Source organism: Heptranchias perlo, chromosome 6 (assembly GCF_035084215.1).
Source record: "Heptranchias perlo isolate sHepPer1 chromosome 6, sHepPer1.hap1, whole genome shotgun sequence".
Classification (NCBI taxonomy): Eukaryota; Metazoa; Chordata; class Chondrichthyes; order Hexanchiformes; family Hexanchidae; genus Heptranchias; species Heptranchias perlo.
Genome location: NC_090330.1, coordinates 26,625,040 through 26,644,741, shown reverse-complemented (window position 1 = coordinate 26,644,741; position 19,702 = coordinate 26,625,040). Strand labels below are relative to the sequence as shown.

Genomic DNA, 19,702 nt, shown 5'->3' with positions numbered 1-19,702 from the left:
TCGTTTTCACATCGTTCACCTGAGGAAGGAGGAAGCCTCCGAAAGCTTGTGAATTTAAAATAAAATTGCTGGACTATAACTTGGTGTTGTAAAATTGTTTACAAGAGGGGCGAATTTTCAGGCCTTCAGCTCAAGTGGAAATGGAGCGGGAGTGTCCGAAAATGATGGGCAATGACCTACTGCCCCGTGGTTGTGGCCGTCCCCGGACCTGGGCGGGCCCCTGACTCAGGCGGTAAGCCCATTCAAAATGCTAATCGGGGTTCTATAATTTACATAGGACCCTAACTGCCATTTTGGGATTCAGCTGGACGGGGTGGTGGTGTGCACGATCCGACCAGCATCAGGTGGCGGGCCGGCCAAAGAGGATCCCAAAGGTAAGTTCTTTTTGCCTTTTGTGGAGCAGGAATGATCCTCCAGATGTCCCAAACTTAGCCTGGGCTGCTACTGCTACTGCTCCGCCCGCCCAGGAACCTACCTTCCTCAGGAGCCCGAAGGCCAGCCAAGCCGCCTGATATTCCAGCGGGCTGTCCCGGGTGCTCGGTCTCCGGCCTTGTTCATCCGGCCCAATGCAAAAAAAAAATGCTAACCGCCCAGATTCTGCTCTGAGGTTAAATCCACGATGTAGATTCCTGGGGGAAGCCTGGTCTGCAGGGGGAGGGGCGGGGACGGATTGGGGATCTCCTCCGCTTCTAAGTATATTCTTCTTCCACGCTGATAGCTGTATCTGGACTAATTGCCTTAAATCTCAGATGCCTGATCTCAGGGAAATTTGTACATCTAGTTGCCTACATCTGGATGGTATAGCCGTACAATATTAACGTCTGTAACCTCTCTGTCGGAGAGGCACTTTGTAAATCAGATACCCTTATTAAAATACTAGACAAAGATCTCCTACACCTTCTTCCATAAATACTACTACCAGAACTACTAATAGAACTAAACTGAGGACTTAGTGTCAAAAACATCTTATATATCCTTAATATCCAAAGCAACCTCCTGAATTCTGTTGACCCCTCTGAGTGACACATGTTGGAGGAATTCAGCCCTTCTCATCCCCTAGGGATGGGCAATAAATGCTGGCCTCGCCAGTGAAGCCCACATCCCACGAACGAATTAAAAGTTACCTCACATAGCCATATTGGTATCCCCACTAACCAATGAAGCACTGGCACCTTGACATGCCAGGCCGCTTGTTTATTGCCAAAAATCCTATTGTCATTCAATGGGCTGAATCATGCTCGAAAAATAATGGCATGTTAATGACGCATGCTGTTATCAATGCGTAAATCGGTCAGCAAGCTCAGAGGATTAAGAGATGCGTTGGGAGTTGTGAATTTCCGGAAGTTGCTGGTTGATTTCCACCTCTCCACCATTTACATCACGCAATTGGCGTCTTGCCCTTAGCCTTCCCGTTATTTTTAAGAACTTGCTGGATTTGCACATTAATCTCACCACAGAAAACTTGGGAAATAGCTACTCCCAGTGATTTGTGGTTCAGACAAAGAAAGACACCCTTATGCGGTGATTTCATTAATCAAAGTGACTAATTACTTAAAGTGCACATAAGCATGAAGCAAATCAATCAATATGTGGATTACTCTACCCGATTCGCACCAGCAAGCATAAAGCAAAGCAAGCAATATATACAACCTTTATAAAGAATCAAGGCAGCCATCTAGGTCTAGAAGTAATGCGTCGATTGCTGCGTCGTTGAGTGATGTGTCGAGGTTTGTTGTCTTCTCGTCAAGGCAGTTGAGAAGTGAAGTATTGAGGTTCTTTGTCTTCTCATCATTGTTGGAGGAACTCTGACTGTAGTGGTCCTTCAACTGTTGAAGCTTCTATGATGTCCTCTCTTTATATGATTCTTGTAAGGAGTCTTACAACACCAGGTTATAGTCCAACAGTTTTATTTGAAATCACAAGCTTTCGGAGCTTTCCTCCTTGGTCACCTCATCAGGTGACCAAGGAGGAAAGCTCTGAAGGCTTGTGATTTCAAATAAAACTGTTGGACTATAACCTGGTGTTGTAAGACTCCTTACATTTGTCCACCCCAGTCCATCACTGGCATCTCCACATATATGATTCTTAGTTGATAGGGTGTGATCCAAGTTACAAGGCAACCTAGTTGGATGGTTGGTTGGACCAAGCAAGAAGCATACGAGTCCACTGTAACATCTTCTCCATATGAATCCAGGTGCATTTAACGAGTTCTTTTGTTTTGAGAACCAGGTTGTTTTTGAGCATCAAAGATGGCCTGAGAACTGAAGTTATTCAAACCTTCTCAAAGCTTCTCTACAGTTGTCATCTTTATCGTTGTGTGAACTTCACATTGGTTGTGTGAACAGAAGACCAGTTCAAACTCTCAAAGGTGATGAAAGCTGGTGCCTTTTGTGCTTATCAGTTGTTATTGAAAACCCGCAGCTTGTTGAAGTTTTTGTACTTTGCTGTTTTTGCAGTTTTAAACTGATGTCCAGTTGTAAACTGACTGTCTTTGCAGTTTTGACTTTATACTGTCCAAATGTAATGTCAAGGGGTGAGTTAACCCATGCTTTCACATGTACTGTCCAAGTGAATGTCCAAATCCTTAAAGGGACTAGTTAACCCTTTACTTTGAGTCATCCAGTAGGTCTTCAGTTCACAATATTAAAATGCGGTTTGAACCCCTTCCTTACAAAAGTTATGGCTGGAACTTAACAGCGCAAGTATCCTTTTAACAACTTGATTGTTAATGCAATGCTAATCAACCTCTCTGGCCCAGAAAGGGAACAGTTTAAATTGTTCAATCTCATTCCTGCACAGTCAATTCTTCTTAGAGATTTAAAATATTTTAAATTTTATTTCTTTTCCTTTCTGTGTCTTTTTTCTCTCTCTCTCAATCCAATCTTTCTTTCCCTCTTTATTTCTCTATCTGTATCTGATTTGACTCTAAATCATCCTCCTTCTCTGTTGTTCCTCTTTCTTTCGTAATCCTTAAATCTCTTTGGTTAATGAGATACATTGTTGGTCCCGCCGCTCACTAAGGTCCGCGATGCCATATTGCCCTCTGTAATCAGCTCACAATTCCAGCAAATTACAGCCCAAAAGTTTTGAGGTGCAGGAAAAAGTCTAACTAATGGCGTACGCTGCGAGATGCCCCGCTCCAGCAAGATCTGGCCCATGTCCACGTGAAAAATGATCAGTTAGATGAGGTACTGAAGGACTGCTGTGGAACCCCAGAAACACTCAGTGCCCGTGGAAGAGAGAGAGAGAAAGGAGAGACACCTGGAAAGTAATGTGTACTACTAGTACATGTGCCCTTCCCTCATCCTACACAATGTGGAACAATTATCACAACTGAATGAGCAGCGTGTCTTCAAGAAACTGACCATCTCCATCCAAAATAATCCATTCCTACATTCGAGTAATGCACTTTGAGCATTTGCATAATTCTCTGTACACTTTGAAAGCAAGGCAAAGTGATTTGACAGGAAATGACTAACTGAAATTTCAAAACAATTACACTCCATTGGTTCTTAATTCTTTCAGAGTACCTGCCAATCAGCAACTGAACTAAAGCTGGTAGTAAATGACATAATTGGGGGAATTTTAACTCCCGTAACGCATGGACTTGCCACACAGGAGGTGCTACAAGAGGCCCGGTCCATTTTAACGGCTGGGCATCATTAAAGAAAGAACGAACTTGCATTTATATAGCGCCTTTCGTGAACTCAGGATGTTCCAAAACACCTTACAGCCAAAGTAGTACTTTTGAAGTGTGGTCACTGTTGTAATGTAGGAAATGCAGCAGCCAGTCTGTTCACAGCAAGATCCCACAAACAGTAACGTGATAATGACCAGTTCATCTGTTTTAATGGTGTTGGTTGAGAGATAAATATTGGCCAGGACACCGGGTAGTATTCCCCTGCTCTTCTTAGAAAGTGCCATGGGATCTTTTACGTCTACTTGAGAGGGCAGATGCCCTTGGTTTAATGTCTCATCCAAAAGACAGCACCTCCAACAGTGCAGTACACCCTCAGTACTGCACTGGGAATGCCAGCCTAGATTTTGTCCTCAAGTCTCTGGAGTGGGACTTGAACCCACAACCTTCTGACTCAGGCAAGAGTGCTACCAACTGAGCCATGGCTGACATAGATTAGGAGAGCTGCACACCCGAAATGGGCATGCAGAAGCAGCTGACAAATACCAGGTGGCCGGCATTCAAGTAAATTATCGGTGTTCAGAAGGGTTTCACAAACGCAGAAGCGGAGCCTAGGGCGCCAGCGACCCAAACTTTCTTTGTGAGGCCCAGAAGAACACTTCTGCTCCTCGTGGCCCCGGAAAAATAACTTTTGTACTTACCTGTAAAAGGTCTCCACTTCTTGCCTGTCAAGTTTTACTGAGCAGAGCATCTGCACTGGGTGCTCCGTCCAGTGGACTACTGAATTAGCTCCAGGCTCCTATGTATGTCACAGGACCCCAATTTACATGTATTTACGAGGCTGTCGCCTGAGTCAGGCAGTTGCTTCAATCGCCAAAGAAAACATGTTCAAATGGCAGCTGGGCGATAAACGAGCAGTAATTGTTCCGCTTGGATTTAACTCCCGTTGTCAAGTAGCTGACTTAAAATTGTACTATGCTGCAAGATCCAAACCGTATACCTGCCCCTTCCACCCTTTAGGATACATAGTTCCGACTTCAATCGGTGGTTTATGCTTCACTCAACCACTGCCCACCATTGATGTACTATACATCATCAAAAGTTAAACAAGCGGGCCCCGAATTTGAGAGTCCTGCAATCCGCCAACGGACATTTGATGGGGCAGCACTTGGAGCCACCCAATGACTCTGGAGCCAACCCTGCCAGGAATCATGTGGTCAACTAATTTTAAAATTGCTGGGCAGGGCAAAGGCACAAGTCTCAACAGTAATTGGTGCACTGTGATCGAGAGGCCTGAAAAATTCGTGGGGGTGGAGGGGCAGTTGGGAGAAATCATTCTAAGTGCAGGATTTAAAGCTTGACTGCATTTCCAGCAGGTAGCAAGGTGAAGAAATGGCTCTGACACAAACAGTTAAAAGTAATGCTAACAATTTCTCGGAGTGATACAAAGATTCTCCTTACTGAAATTAGGCACAGCAGGGAAGCAATAATGGGAGTGGGTGGCAAAAAACCTGCCAACCCACAGTCAGAACCATGTGGAAGGACGTGGCACAGGTCAGATAGACTGATTTGGGGTGGTACAGATAGTTTAGATACTGAATGGACACCGTAACCCTGAATTTAACTCGGGTGGGAGACTGGCGGGCAGGGCGAACAGCAAACGTCCCCTAGACGTCGCCAGTTTGATGCTCGGCCGATTTGAACTCCATAGCCTCGGGGGCGAAGTGGGTGGCGAACCGTCCAGCCTCGCGTGGAGCGTGAGGCCCGAGAGATTTTTAACTCCTAGACCTCATTAATATGCTCCTGAAGCTGACAGGAATGGCCTCATCGCCGAAGTGGCTGGAATCGAAATTGACTGGGAGCCTGGCTGCTGCTGAACCTGGCAAGGTATGTCAAGAATTGGGAAGGATCAGGAAAGTCCACGATTGAGGGAGGAGAGGAATCCTGGAGCAGGGGAGGCCCGAGGTATCCTTGTGTGGCTCGAAGCAACACTCCTGTTCCTACTGGCCCACAAAGAACCTTTTAAAAAGTAAAAAATGAGCACTTACCTGGGCCTGGAAGGCGCCTGCGCCAGCTTTCGCTGACAGGTTTGAGACCGTGTGATCCTTGGGCTCATGGTTAAAATGACATCACCATTTAAATCTGAGGCGGGGGTGCCTTACTCTGCCTGATCTCAGGCTAGTTAATATGGTTGGGGGGGGCGGGAACCCTCTGCTACCGTACCGTTCCTCTAGTTTCCGAAGGCACGCTAGGCTCCACTTTTATATGGAGACCTACAAAGGGTCACTTTTACATAGAAACCTTTATCCAGATAACACCAACATAGATCCATATCTTAGTGAGTCTAAGATGCCATTCGCTCCTGGAACCTGGGCTTGTTTAATCTAGATGTGGAGATGCCGGTGATGGACTGGGGTTGACAATTGTAAACAATTTTACAACACCAAGTTATAGTCCAGCAATTTTATTTTAAATTCACAAGCTTTCGGAGATTTTCTCCTTCCTCAGGCAAATGTTTGCCTGAGGAAGGAGAAAATCTCCGAAAGCTTGTGAATTTAAAATAAAATTGCTGGACTATAACTTGGTGTTGTAAAATTGTTTACAATTGTTTAATCTATGCAATGCTTAGACACAATCTATGACAGAGAGAAACCCTCCTATCTACAACTTTTTGGTGTAAGAAGGCCTTCTAACCCCCACTAGCATAGTCAGCTGGATTGAAAATAAATTTCACTGTTAATTATGACTCTCAGTCACATTACAAAAGCCTTAAATTCCATTTGCAACTTATTCATAGAGAGTGAGAATCACAGTACGTAACATTAATTAAATAGCTTTGGGAAACAGACATCCTAAAATGAAGTATTCATATCAAATTTAGATTACAAATCAAAGCTTTTAAAACATTTGACAGATCACTTGATCATTTTACTGATTAAGAGCAATTTGTCAACATACTAAGCTATAGATCAGTTAGTAACAGACACTGATATAGTGAGTACTATATCCTTCAGCTCCCCCATCATGCTCCCAGAACCCTTCCCTTACTCCCTCAGCACTGCCCCTTCGACAGTGCAGCACTCCATCAGCACTGCTCCTTCGACAGCGCAGCACTCCCTCAGTACTGACCCTCCGACCGTTACCCTGTAGTATCCCCAAATCTCCATTGTGCTCCACGACTCTCCTCCCCCATTGTGCTAACAGATCCGTGACCCCTCTATATTGCTTCTAGATCTCGGACTCTATTTGGTAGTGCTCCCAGTCCCTACTGGTCTGAGACTCCAGACTTGCGCAAAATGTGATCACGATATAATCTCTTTCCTACCCCCCTCCCCCCACCTCCTGGTAGTGCTTCTGGACCTGCCGTCCTCTCTGGTCTCAGCTCACATACTGCTCCCTAAAAGAGTACACAGATAGAAAAAGTAATCAAAAAGGCTAATGGAATGTTGGCTTTTATCTCAAGGGTGTTGGAATTCAATGGTGAGGAATTGATGTTTCAATTGTACAAGCCTTGGTCAGACCCCATCTGGAGTACTGCATTCAGTTTTGGGCACCGCACCTCGGGAAAGATATATTGGCCTTGGAAGAGGTACAGCGCAGATTCACTAGTATGTAGTGGTATCAAGATGGCTCCCGGGCTGGCAGCACCCTCGGGAGCTTCTTTGCTGTGCAACTCTATCCTTTGCCATTCTTTGCCCTTTCTCCCCCAGTCTTCTCTCTTCCACTGTTTAAATTCCCCTGGCTCTAATAGTGGGTGCATTTTAGTCCTAACTACAAGTTCAAGCTGCAAGTTTAAAGTTACCTGGGCACACTGCCCATCATCCCCCGACCATGCCTGCTCTTTGTTTTCATCAACGAGCACTGGATCTTCGCTCAAATTTGGCTTCCAAATTCCTGGACTTCTGTGCCATTAAGACTATGCTACTCCACCAGACTACACTGTAAGACTCAGCTGCTATGACACTTCTATTCAGTTGCTTAAGTTTTAAGGTAACTTTGTCTAGCCTACAGCCCAACGCTGCTGTTACCTGCTGAGCTTACGACTGTCCTACTGCTCCTACTAGTTTTTCAGCTTTATTTTGCTGCAATGTGGTCCTTGGCCAGAAATTCACTATCCTGGGCTGAAGTCCATTTCTCCGCCACTTCTGAATCTTATAGTGACCTCATCGTTTTTCTGCCCTGCGATCAATTCTGCACACCTCCCAGCTCTTCATTCCCATGGAAATACCTCCAGCAGTGCGTCCTCCGATACTCTACCCTTCAAATAGCTTCTGGACTCAGTCGCCCTCCACACCTGTCTCTGAACTTGGACATCAGTTCGTCGATGCTCCAAGCTGACTCCACCCTATCTACATCAACTTTATCCCACCATGGGACCTCTAACTTTAACTTTGGCCTCGCTCCTATTTTCTTCTCCCTCTTCCCTGTTTATTACCAGGACATATCTATCTTAATCTTGCTATGTAACTACGCCTATGTAAATGAGTTTCCCTGTGTCCATTCGCGTGCACATTTTGGCTGCCACTCCGGACCTGAGACCATCACTTCTATTTCCCCCCTTTTTTTTCTTTTCTCTTTATCCCTCCCTAGCCCCTCTTGTCGTCCTGCCTCTTATTTCTCCCCTCTTGGATAGTCTGCCCCTCCCCAAATCCCTACCACAATCCTTCAGCACTCTGCAACTTTCCTACTCTCCTGCTGCCTTCCCAGGCTTGACTCCCCCTTAGATAAGCCTACAGCGTCCCTCTGTGCCTCTCTTGGCATCCTCCGAAGGGCCCATCGAGGCCCTCATCACTGTCTCCTTACGAGTAGCAACCCCAACTGCTCCATCCTACACTCTCACCAACTTTCCCACTCAGCGTGCCTGCTGGAGGCTAATCTTGCCAATTTCCTTCCCATCCTATTCGCCCTTCCCAACGCTGACCCTGTGGACTCTGCCAGCAGATCAACTATCACCGCCCCTCTCCGCATCTCCCCTTAGAATGTCCGTTCACTTGTGAACAAGGCCCTTGCATCCATTAACTTATTGTGGATGATTGCATTGGCATCATGGCCTTGATGGAAACCTGGCTGATGGGTGATGACAGCTTTCCCTTTAACGAAGCCTCGCTGCCTGGCTATATCTTCCCTGCCCAGACCACCGTGTTGGCAGTGTGGCCCTTATTACAAAATCACACCTTGGTCTGTCCCCCCCTACTCTGGCACCCTCTCCTTTGAGCATTTCACCTTATACCACCCCCTTTACCTCTCCTTTAAAATTCTCATTCTCTACCCTCTACCCAACTACCACAGCAAGTTTCTCACTGAGATATATTCACTGCTTTCTTCCCTCAGCCTTTGCACCGAGTGACTTCTCATCCTCAAGTGATTTCAGCCTCCATCTCAACTCATCATGCTGTCTCCTCTGAGTTCACTGCCCTCCTATCCTCCCTTAATCTCTCCCTCCATATAAACTCCCCTACCCATATTCACGGCCACCCCCCTCGAGCTTGCCATCTCAACTGGCCTCTCTACTTCCGACATGTCAATTCCAGATGAGGCCATCTCTGATCATTTCCTTGTATCCCTCTCCACCCACATCCCCCTTCCCCCTCCCAATCCCACTTCCTTCTGTGTTGGCCCCTGGAAAAAAACTCTTTTCCCCCCCCAAGTCACTTACAACAGCACTTTCAAATTCCCAACTGTTCAGCCATTGGTTCTCCATTCACCATGACATTTCTGCTTGGCTTGGTGTGCTAGGGGAAGGGAGGGATCTGCTTCATCAGACCCTCACCTCCACCTTTGATGCCCTTGTCCCCATTAAAACCATTACTCTCTGTCACCCTAGTTGTTCCCTTTCCCCCCCGGTATGGCCCTCATCTCCACTCCTTTAAGTCTAAGGGGCGCAGACTTGAACGTTTATGGCGGACAACTGGTTTAGCCATTCATCTGGCTGGACCACATAAAGCAATGACGGGTCCTGCTCTCCTCTGCCAAAACTGCTTACTGTTCCAGGATCATCCTGGAATGCAAAAATAACCCCCGGCTTCTCTTCACTACAAACCATCTTCTTAAAACCCTCTCCCCACCTCCTCCACCCTCACCTCCAACAACAAGTGCGAGGTGCTCATAGACTTTTGTCACAAAGATTGAGGCCATCCGTTCAGCTGCCTCTGCCGCTTTCCTCCCTTCCCCTAGCCCACGAGCCAAACTACCCCTAACCCCTAAGGTTCCCTACTGCCCTATCCCTGAACTTGAATCTTTCTCTAGTATCTCTCCTATCTCCCCTCGTGCCCTCTCCGAGCTCATCTTGTCCATGAGACCCGCCTCCTGCTCCCTCAACCTTATTCGCACCTGCTGACCACCCAATTTCCTTTCCTGGCCCCATGTTAGCAGATATTGTTAACTGCTCCCTCTCCTCAGGTATTGTCACCCTCCCTCTCAAATCTGCCGTCATCACCCCTTCTTCAAAAAACCCACCCTTGAACCCTCCGACCTTGCAAACTATCAATCCATCTCATCGAATCATAGAATGATACAGCAGAGAAGGAGGCTATTTGGCCCATCGGGCCTGTGCTGACTCTTTGAAAGAACTATGGAATTAGTCCCACTCTCTTGCTTTTTCCCTATAGCCCTGTAGATTTTTTCCCTCCAAGAATATTACCAATTCCCTTTTGAAAGTTATTAATGGGTAGTGGAAGCAGGTTCATTCAGGCAGTGCATTCCAGGTCACAACAACTCGATGCGTAAAACAATTTCCTCATGTCGCCTCTGGTTCTTTTGCCAATCACCGTAAATCTGTGTCCTCTGGTAACTGACCCTTCTGCTTCTGGAAACAGTTTCTCCTTATTTATGCTATCAAAAACATTCATGATTTTGAAAACCTCTATCAAATCTCCTCTTAACCTTCTTTGTTCTAAGGAGAATAACCCCAGCTTCTTCAGTCTCTCAATAACTGAAGTCCCTCATCTCTGGCAGCATCTTAGTAAATCTCTTCTGCATTCTCTCTAAGGCCTTGACACCCTTCCTAAAGTGTGGTGCTCAGAATTGAACACAATACTCCAGCTGAGGCCTAACTAGTACTTTATAAAGGTATGGCATAACTTACTTGTTTTTGTACTCTGTGCCTCTGTTAATAAAACCCAGGATCCCATATGCTTTTTTAACATCCTTCTCAACTTGTCATAGAATCGTAGAAATTTACGGCACAGAATGAGGCCATTTGGCCCATCGTGTCTGTGCCGGCCGAGAAAGAGCTATCCAGCCTAATCCCACTTTCCAGCTCTTAGTCCGTAGCCTTGTAGGTTACGGCACTTCAAGTGCATAGCCAAGTACTTTTTTAAATGCAGTGAGGATTTCTACCTCTACCACCCTTTCAGGCAGTGAGCTGCAGACCCCCACCACCCTCTGGGTGAAAAATATTCTCCTCAACTCCCCTATAATCCTTCTACCAACTACTTTAAATCTATGCTGCTTGGTTATTGACCTCTCTGCTAAGAGAAATAGGTCCTTCCTATCCACTCTCTCTAGGTCCCTCATAATTTTATATACCTCAGTTAAATCTCCCCTCAACCTCCTCCTTTCCAAAGAAAACAACCCCAGCCTATCCAATCTTTTCTCATAGTTAAAATTCTCCAGTCCTGGCAACATCCTCGTAAATCTCCACTGTACCCTCTCTAGTGCAATCACATCTTTCCGTAATGTGGAGACCAGAACTATTCACAGTACTCTAGCTGTGGCCTAACTAGTGTTTTATACAGTTCTAGCATGACCTTCCTGCTCTTATATTCTTTTCCTCAGCTAATAAAGAAAAGTATCCCCCATATCTTCTTAACCACCTTATCTACCTGTCCTGCTACCTTCAGGGATCTGTGGACATGCACTCCAAGGTCACTCTGTTCCTCTACACTTCTCAGTATCCTACCATTTATTGTGTATTCCCTTACTTTGTTTGCCCTTCCCAAATGCATTACCTCACACTTCTCTGGATTGAGTTCCATTTGCCAATTTTCTGCCCACCTGACCAGTCCATTGATATCTTCCTGCAGTCTACAGCTTTCTTCCTCACTATCAACCACACGGCCAATTTTTGTATCACCTGCAAACTTCTTAATCATGCCTCCTACATTTAAGTCCAAATCATTGATATACACCACAAAAAGCAAGGGACCCCACTGGAAACGGCCTTCCAGTCACAAAAACACCCATCGATCATTACCCTTTGCTTTGTGCCACTGATCCAATTTTGGACCCAACTTACCACTTTCCCTTGGATCCCATGGGCTTTTACTTTTCTGACCAGTCTGTCATGTGGGACCTTGTCAAAAGCCTTGCAAAATCCACATTGGCTACATCAAACATGTAACCCTCATTGACCCTCCTTGTTACTTCCTCAAAAAATTCAATCAAGTTAGTCAGACATGACCTTCCCTTAACAAATCCACGCTGACTGTTCTTGATTAATCCATGCCTTTTTAAATGATGATTAATACTGTCCCTCAGAATTTTTGCCAATAATTTGCCCACCACCGAGGTTAGGCTGGCTGGCCTGTAATTACTCGGTCTATCCCTTTCTCCCTTTTTAAACAACGGTTCAACGTTAGCAGTCCTCCAGTCATCTGGCACCACCCCTGTAGCCAGAGAGGATTGGAAAATGATGGTCAGAGCCTTCGCTATTTCCTCCCTTGCTTCTCTTAATAGCCTGGTGATTTATCTACTGTCAAAGATGCTAAACCCCTTAATATTTCATCTCTGTTTATCCCATCTTATATTTCACATTCCTCCTCCTCAACTACAATCTCTGTCATCCCCCTCTTCTGTGAAGACAGTCGCAAAGTATTCATTAAGAACCAAACCCATGTCTTCCACCTTCACACACAGGTTACCTTTTTGGTCTGTAATAGGCCCTACTCTTTCCTTAGTTATCCTCTTGCTCTTTATGTATTTATGAAATATCTTCAAGTTTTCCTTGATTTTACTTGCCAATATTTTTTCATGCCCTCTCTTTGCTTTCCTAATTTCCTTTTTAATTTCGCCCCTGCACTTTCTATACTCCTCTAGGTTTTCTCCAATATTGAGCTCTTGGTATCTGACATAAGCTTCCCTTTTTTGCCTTATCCTACCCTGTATGCTCCATGACATCTAGGGGACTCTAGGTTTGGGAGTCCAACCCTTTTTCTTTGTGGGAACATATTTGCTGTGAACCCTCACTATCTCCCCCCTGAATGCCTCTCACTGCTCTGACACTGATTTACTGTCAAGTAGCTGTTTCTAGTTCACTTTTGCTAAATCACATCTCAGCTTAGTAAAATTGGCCTTTCCCCAATTGAGAACTTTTACTCCTGGTCTACTTTTGTCCTTTTCCATAACTACGCTAAATCTAACTGAATTATGATCACTACCACCAAAATGCTCTCCCACTGATACCCCTTCCACCTGCCCAGCTTAATTCCCTAAAACTAAGTCCAGAACTGCCCCCCCCCCCCCCTCTTGTTGGGCTTGCTACGTACTGGCTAAAAAACTTCACCTGAATGCATTTTAAGAATTCTGCATCCTCTATACCTTTTATGCTGATTCTATTCCAGTTAATATTAGGGTAGTTGAAATCCTCTACTATCACTGCCCTATTGTTTTTGCACTTCAGAAATTTGTCTACATATTTGCTCTTTTATCTCCCTCTGACTGGGGGTCTATAGTACACTCCCAGTAGTGTGATTGCCCCTTTTTTGTTCTTCAGTTCAACCCATATTGCCTTCTAACATATCATACCCTTCTAACATATCATTCCTCCACACAGCTGTAATTGTTTCTTTAACCAGTATTGTGACCCCCCCCTCCCATCTCGTCTGAAAACCCTGTAACCAGGAATGTTGAGCTGCCATTCCTGCCCTTCTTTAAGCCATGTTTCAGTAATAGCTATGATATCATACTCCCACTATGTGGTACTTTGTCCTGCCACCTTCAAAGATTTGTGTACATACACCCCCAGGTCTCTCTGTTCCTGCACTGCCTTTAAGATAGTATCATTTAGTTTATATTGCCTCTCCTCATTCTTCCTACTGACATGAATCATTTCACACTTCTGTGTTAAATTTCACCTGCCATGTGTCTGCCCATTTCACCAGTCTGTTTATGTCCTCCTGAAGTCTGTTACCATCCTCCCCGTTGTTTACTACATTTTCGAGTTCCATGTCATCTGCAAACTTTGCAATTCTACCTTCTATACCCAAGTCCAGGTCATTAATATATAACAAAAAAAGCAGTGGTCCTAATACTGACTCCTGGGGAACACCACTTTATACTTCCTTCCAGTCTGAAAAACAACCGTTCACCACTACTCTCTGCTTTCTGTTCCTTAGCCAATTTTGTATTTACTCTGCCATTGTCCCTTTAATCCCATGGGCTTGAATTTTGCTTACAAGTCTATTATGTGGTACTTTGTCAAACGCCTTTTGAAAGTCTATGTACACAACATCAACCACAGTACCCTCATCACCCTCTCCGTTACTTCATCAAAGAATTTAATCAAGTTAGCCAAACATAATTTGTCTTTAACAAATCCGTGTTGACTTTCATTTATTAGATAATTTTCTAAGTGCCAATTAATTTTGTCCCGGATTATTGTCTCTAAATATTTACCTACCACTGACGTTAGGCTGACTGGCCTGTCATTGCCAAGTTTATCCCTCTCCCCTTTTTTGACAGGCATGTAACATTTGCAATCCTCCAGTCCTCTAGCACCACCTCCATATCTAGGGAGGATTGGAAGATTGTGGCCAGAGCCTCTGCAATTTCCACCCTTACTTCTCTCAGTAACCTAGGATGCATCCCATCCAGACCGAGTGACTTCTGAATTTTGAATGCTGCCAACCTTTTAAGTACCTCCTCTTTATCTATTTTTATCATATCCAATATCACTACTACCTCCTCCTTTACTGCTACAATGGTGGCATCCTCTTCTCTAGTGAAGACAGATGCAAAATATTAGTACTTCAGCCATGCCCTCTGCCTCCACAGGAAGATCTTTTTTGTCCCTAATCGGTCCCACCCTTCTTTTGACTACCCTTTTACTATTAATATGTTATCCATGCCTTTGTTACCACTAAACTTGACTATTCCAATGCTCTCCTAGTTGGCCTCCCATCTTCTATCCTCTATATCTCCACCAGCCCTTTCCCTTCAAAAGTCCTTGAACGTGTTGTTGCCTCCCAAATCCGTGCCCATTTTTCGCACAACTCTATGTTTGAACCCCTCCAATCAAGTTTCTACCCCTGCCACAGCACTAAAATGGCCGTTATCGAAGTCACAAATGACATCCTATGTGACTGTGACCATGGTAAACTATCCCTCCTCATTTTTCGACCTGACATGGTTGACCACACCATCCTCCTCCTATGCCTCTCCTCCGTCATCCAGCTGGGTGGGACTGCGCTCGCCTGGTTCCATTCTTATTTATCCAGTCGTAGCCAGAGAATCAGCTGCATTGGTTTCTCTTCCCACTCCCGCACCGTTGCCTCTGGAGTCCCCCAAGGATCTATCCTTGGCCCCTTCTATTTCTCATCTACCTGCTGCCCCTCGGTGACATCATCCAAAAACACAACATCATTATGCACGTGTATGCTGATGACCCCCAACTCTACCTCACCACTTCCTCTCCTGACCCCCGCCCCCACTGTCTCTGATTGTTGTGCTGCTTATCCGGCATCCAGGACTGGATAAGCAGAAATTTCCGACAGTTAATTATTGGGAAGACCGAAGCCATTGTCTTCAGCTCTAGCCACAAACTCTGTTCCCTAGCCACAAACTCTGTTCCCTAGCCACAAACTCTGTTCCCTAGCCACCAACTCTATCCCTCTCCCTGTCCACTGTTTGAGGCGGAACCAGTCCGCTCGCAACCTTGTCCTATTTGACCTTGAGATGAGCTTCCGACCACATATCCATTCCATCACTAAGACCGCCTACTTCCACCTCTGTAACATCGTCCGTCACTGCCCCTGCCTCAGCTCATCTGCTGCTGAAACCCTCATCCATGTCTTTGTTTCCTCTAGACTTGATTATTCCAATGCTGTCCTGGCTGGCCTCCCATCTTCCATCCTCCATAAACTTGAGCTCATCCAAAATTCTGCTGCCTGTATCCTAACTCGCACCAAGTCCCGAACACCCATCAACTCAATGCTCGCTGACCTACAATGGCTCCTGGTCTGGCAACGCCTTGATTTTAAAATTCTCATCCATGTTTTCAAATCCCTCCATGGCCTCGCCCCTCCTTATCTCTATTACCTCCTCCAGCCCTACAACTCTCCGAGATCTCTGCGCTCCTCCAATTCTGGCCTCTTGTGCATCCCCGATTTTGATCGCTCCACCATTAGTGGCCATATCTTCAGCTGCCTAGGCCCTGGAAACTCTGGAATTCCCTCCCTAAATTTCTCCGCTTCTCTCTCCTCCTTTAAGACGCACCTTAGAATGTTTTACTACGTTAATGGCGCTATATAAATGCAAGTTGTTGTTGTTGAATTATACCAGGGTTTAAAGATTTCATTGATGAGGACAGGTTGCATAAACTTGGCTTGGGTTCCCTTGAGTTTAGAAAGTTGAGGGGTGATATAATCGAGCTGTTTAAAATAAATGAGGGATTTGAATGCATAGATATGGAGAAACTATTTCCTCTGGTGGGCGAATCTAGAACAAAGGGAATGATCTTAAAACTGGAGTTAGACCATTTAGGAATGAAATCAGGAAGCACTTTTTTCACATAAAGGATAGTGTAAATATGGAATTCGCCCTCCCAAAACGCTGTGGATGCTGGGTCAAATGAAATTTTCAAGATTGGAATTGATAGATTTTTGTTAGGTAAGGGTATCAAAGGATATGGATCAAAGGCATATAAATGGAATTGAGGTAGAGCTCACCCACGATCTAAAAGAATGGTGGAAATGGCTGAAGGAACTGAATCGTCTACTCCTGTTCCTATGTTCCCAGATACTCCCCACAGGCCTCTCAGTTGCCTCCCCCGCTCCATTTGCAATAGTTGAATTCCATTAATTGTAATACTGTGTGAGATCATTCAAATTCATGTAACATCAAACACTTTCAGATCAATAGGATTATTAGTGTAACTGGCAGTAAGTAAGATGCACTCAATTAGAGAGATGCTAGCAGTGGAAAGCAGTGAGACTGACATTTTTACCTTTTTATCTGTGATAACACCATGGTCATTACTATCTACATAATTAAAAGTCCTGCCTTTAGCACATGTTTGTAGCATTACACTTTTCAAGATTGTGGCCTCAGACAGCACACCTCAAAGGGTCACATGTAATTGGCTCAAATAACCACTTGACTGTTAAGTTATTGACAAAATGCAAAAAAAATAAGATGTTTCCCCTACATAAGGCTGTGCTTCTATCTGAAGTCTGAAGCCTGAGTTGGAAATTGCCCCTGGGGCTTGGGTTCTGCGATTTCCAGCTGCTGAAGATAAATTCAGTGTGTAAGCAGGAGTTATATCATGGGAATTGTACTTTTCATTCTACTCCCCTGGAAGTACAATACCCAGAATGTGTTTGTGCATGTGCGTGTATGTGTACACACGTGTGTGAGAAAGAGAGATTCATTATGAGAGTTGTAGCTTCCACCCTGCTCTTATTGAACAACTCACATGATAACCAGGTAGAAAAGTACCAGGAAATTATAGCTTCAGGCAATAAAGTGGGTGTGCGCTCGTGTGTACATTATGGAACTTCTAGCTTTCATCCTGCTCTTGTTGATCTGCAGCACCAAGACAACCAGGTATCAAATTTAAAAATAATTGCGAGTCATGATGATGGAAAGGAAACAATATTTTATCAGTGTTGTTTGAGAAAAGGTTTTATTTTTGTTGCTGAGGAAGATTGATGTTTGCACTGAGATGTAGAGGTTTATGAGACATCCTTACATTACCTTGCATAATGAGGCTGGAACTTGGTGATGATAGATCTTCATTTTGTTGGTGGCCCTTTTAAGTCAGAATCACAATGTGATTCAGCATGGTCGGTGGCCATGCTGTATCATCACACAGCCACACCGGCCATACTTCATCCACCTCTGCCATTTTCTCATCCTTTGTCAGTGGCTCAGCCTTGTTTTCTCTTCTGAAGTGTGATTGGGCTGGCATCTGCTTCAAATAATGAGGGTGATGCAAAGTGCTGAGGTAAATGAAGAGGACAGTCCTATTGTATTGCTTCATCTTCCTGAATTATGGCCTATCTGTAAAAACAGAATGCATTTTATAAACTTGAATATTGTTATGCACATTCCTTTCCATCAAGAAGATAACTTACTTCTACCTCCACAACATTGCCCATTTCTGTCGTTAACTCAGTCCTTCCACTGCTAAAACCCTTATATGTGCCTTTGTCACAAATAGACTTGACTACTCCAATGACCAACTTGCTGGCTTCCCACTCTCCTCCCTTCACAGACTCCAACTTAGCCAAAACTCTACTACTTGTGTTCTGTTCTGCACTAAATCCCATTTATCCATCACCCCCATGTTTTCGGACCTCCACTGACTCCCCATCTTTCAATGTATTACATTTAAAATCCTTGTCCTTATCCATAAATCCCTCCATCCTATCTCTGCAAATTTCTCCAGCCTTTAATCTCTCCTGAACGATCTGCTCCTCTGATTCCGATCTTCTATTCATCCCTCCCAGGCTTCACCCCACCATTTGGGGTACATCTTTCCATCACATCAGTCCTGGTTTCTAAAACTCTCTCCCTAGACTTCTCCACTTCTCTTTCTACCATTTAGAAATCTTTTCAAAATTTATCTCAAGCCAAGTTTTCGATGCCATTTCCCAACTCTCTGTTTTGCTCATTCCCAATTGTCATCGGTATAGCACCTTGGTACATCTTTCTACGTTGAAGGCATTGTATAAATTTAAGATATTGATGTGGATACATTTTGGGGAATGTTTTCCACCTTTTTTAATGTATTACATTTAAAATCCTTGTCCATAAATCCCTCCATCCAATCTCTACAAATTTCTCCAGCATTTGCCATTTTTTGATTTTTTTTTCCAACGACAACAAATAGATAAACTAATTATTTTAGTTTGCCGCTGCGTGGGTTTGTCCAATAGGATTTCATGAGACTTGCTGGCAGAAGAAACTTGACCAATCAGTATTCACCTGGAGTATTGTTTGTTCTGTGCCTTTCAAGTGGCTTAACAACCACTTAACTGGCCAAGTAACAGCCAAGGACTTTAATTCAGTTTTGGAGAACTGGAAATTGAAGGGAGTTAAGCAGACTGATTAATTTGTGCATCCCAATTCACTGACATGACCATTTCTAGCTTTTCAAAGACTGAACTATTGATCCATGAGATTAGAGCCAAAGTGTTTGATCTGATGTAATCAATCTCTGAATTTTGAAATCAGAAACAAAGGGAAAGCTACATTTCAAGTTTTAAAATTTCTGTGCTGCGTTCAGTTTGCTCTGAAAATTATTTAAATTAATTTCTTGTTTAGTTTTGGCCTGCTTTCTACTTATTTAAATAGCCTTATTTAAATAATCATGAGATTTTCAATTTCCCATAAAGGAGAATGAAATATACAGCTGCTTTTTAACAGTTTGCTGCTTATCTGTTTAAAAGTGGCCCTGAGCCCAGCGCATCTGATTGAATGTTGTGGAGGTAGAAGTAAGTTATCTTCTTGATGGAAAGGAATGTGCATAACAATATTCAAGTTTATAAAATGCATTCTGTTTTTACAGCTCATCTGATTGAAGTGCCAGTGAGTGCAGTAGACTGTTTAAAAGCCTGGTGGTAGTTGGTGGGCTGATTGCTTAGTCTCCTGAGGGTTGGGTACATAGTCTCCCATGGAGTGTGGATTCCCCAACAGCCTTCTCCACCAATGGTTGCACTGCACTGGTTAATGTTACAATAGCAGGGAAATTCACGTTTCGACTGATACTCTGTCAAAGAATTTAGCTTAAAGGTGAACTAATTCCTAACTGGTTACTTTAATTTTCCCCAGTGGAAAATTGTTCCATATCTTTCTCTGAAAGGTCATTAACAAGGCCTTAAAAAGCAACAGCTGATTTTTCAAAGA

General features: G+C 44.2%; 1 protein-coding gene across 2 annotated transcripts in view; it reads left to right on the top strand.

Moving 5' to 3' along the window:
• Positions 1-309: 309 nt before the first annotated feature.
• Positions 310-19,702, top strand: part of LOC137322479 (uncharacterized) — a 38,670-nt gene continuing 19,277 nt past the window's right edge. Inside the window, exon 1 of one of the 2 annotated variants that reach the window (XM_067985398.1) lies at positions 310-374. The gene's annotated coding sequence lies outside the window, so the exon portion shown is untranslated. The remainder of the gene's footprint in view (positions 375-19,702) is intronic. The other variant, XM_067985399.1, reaches the window with a different exon arrangement.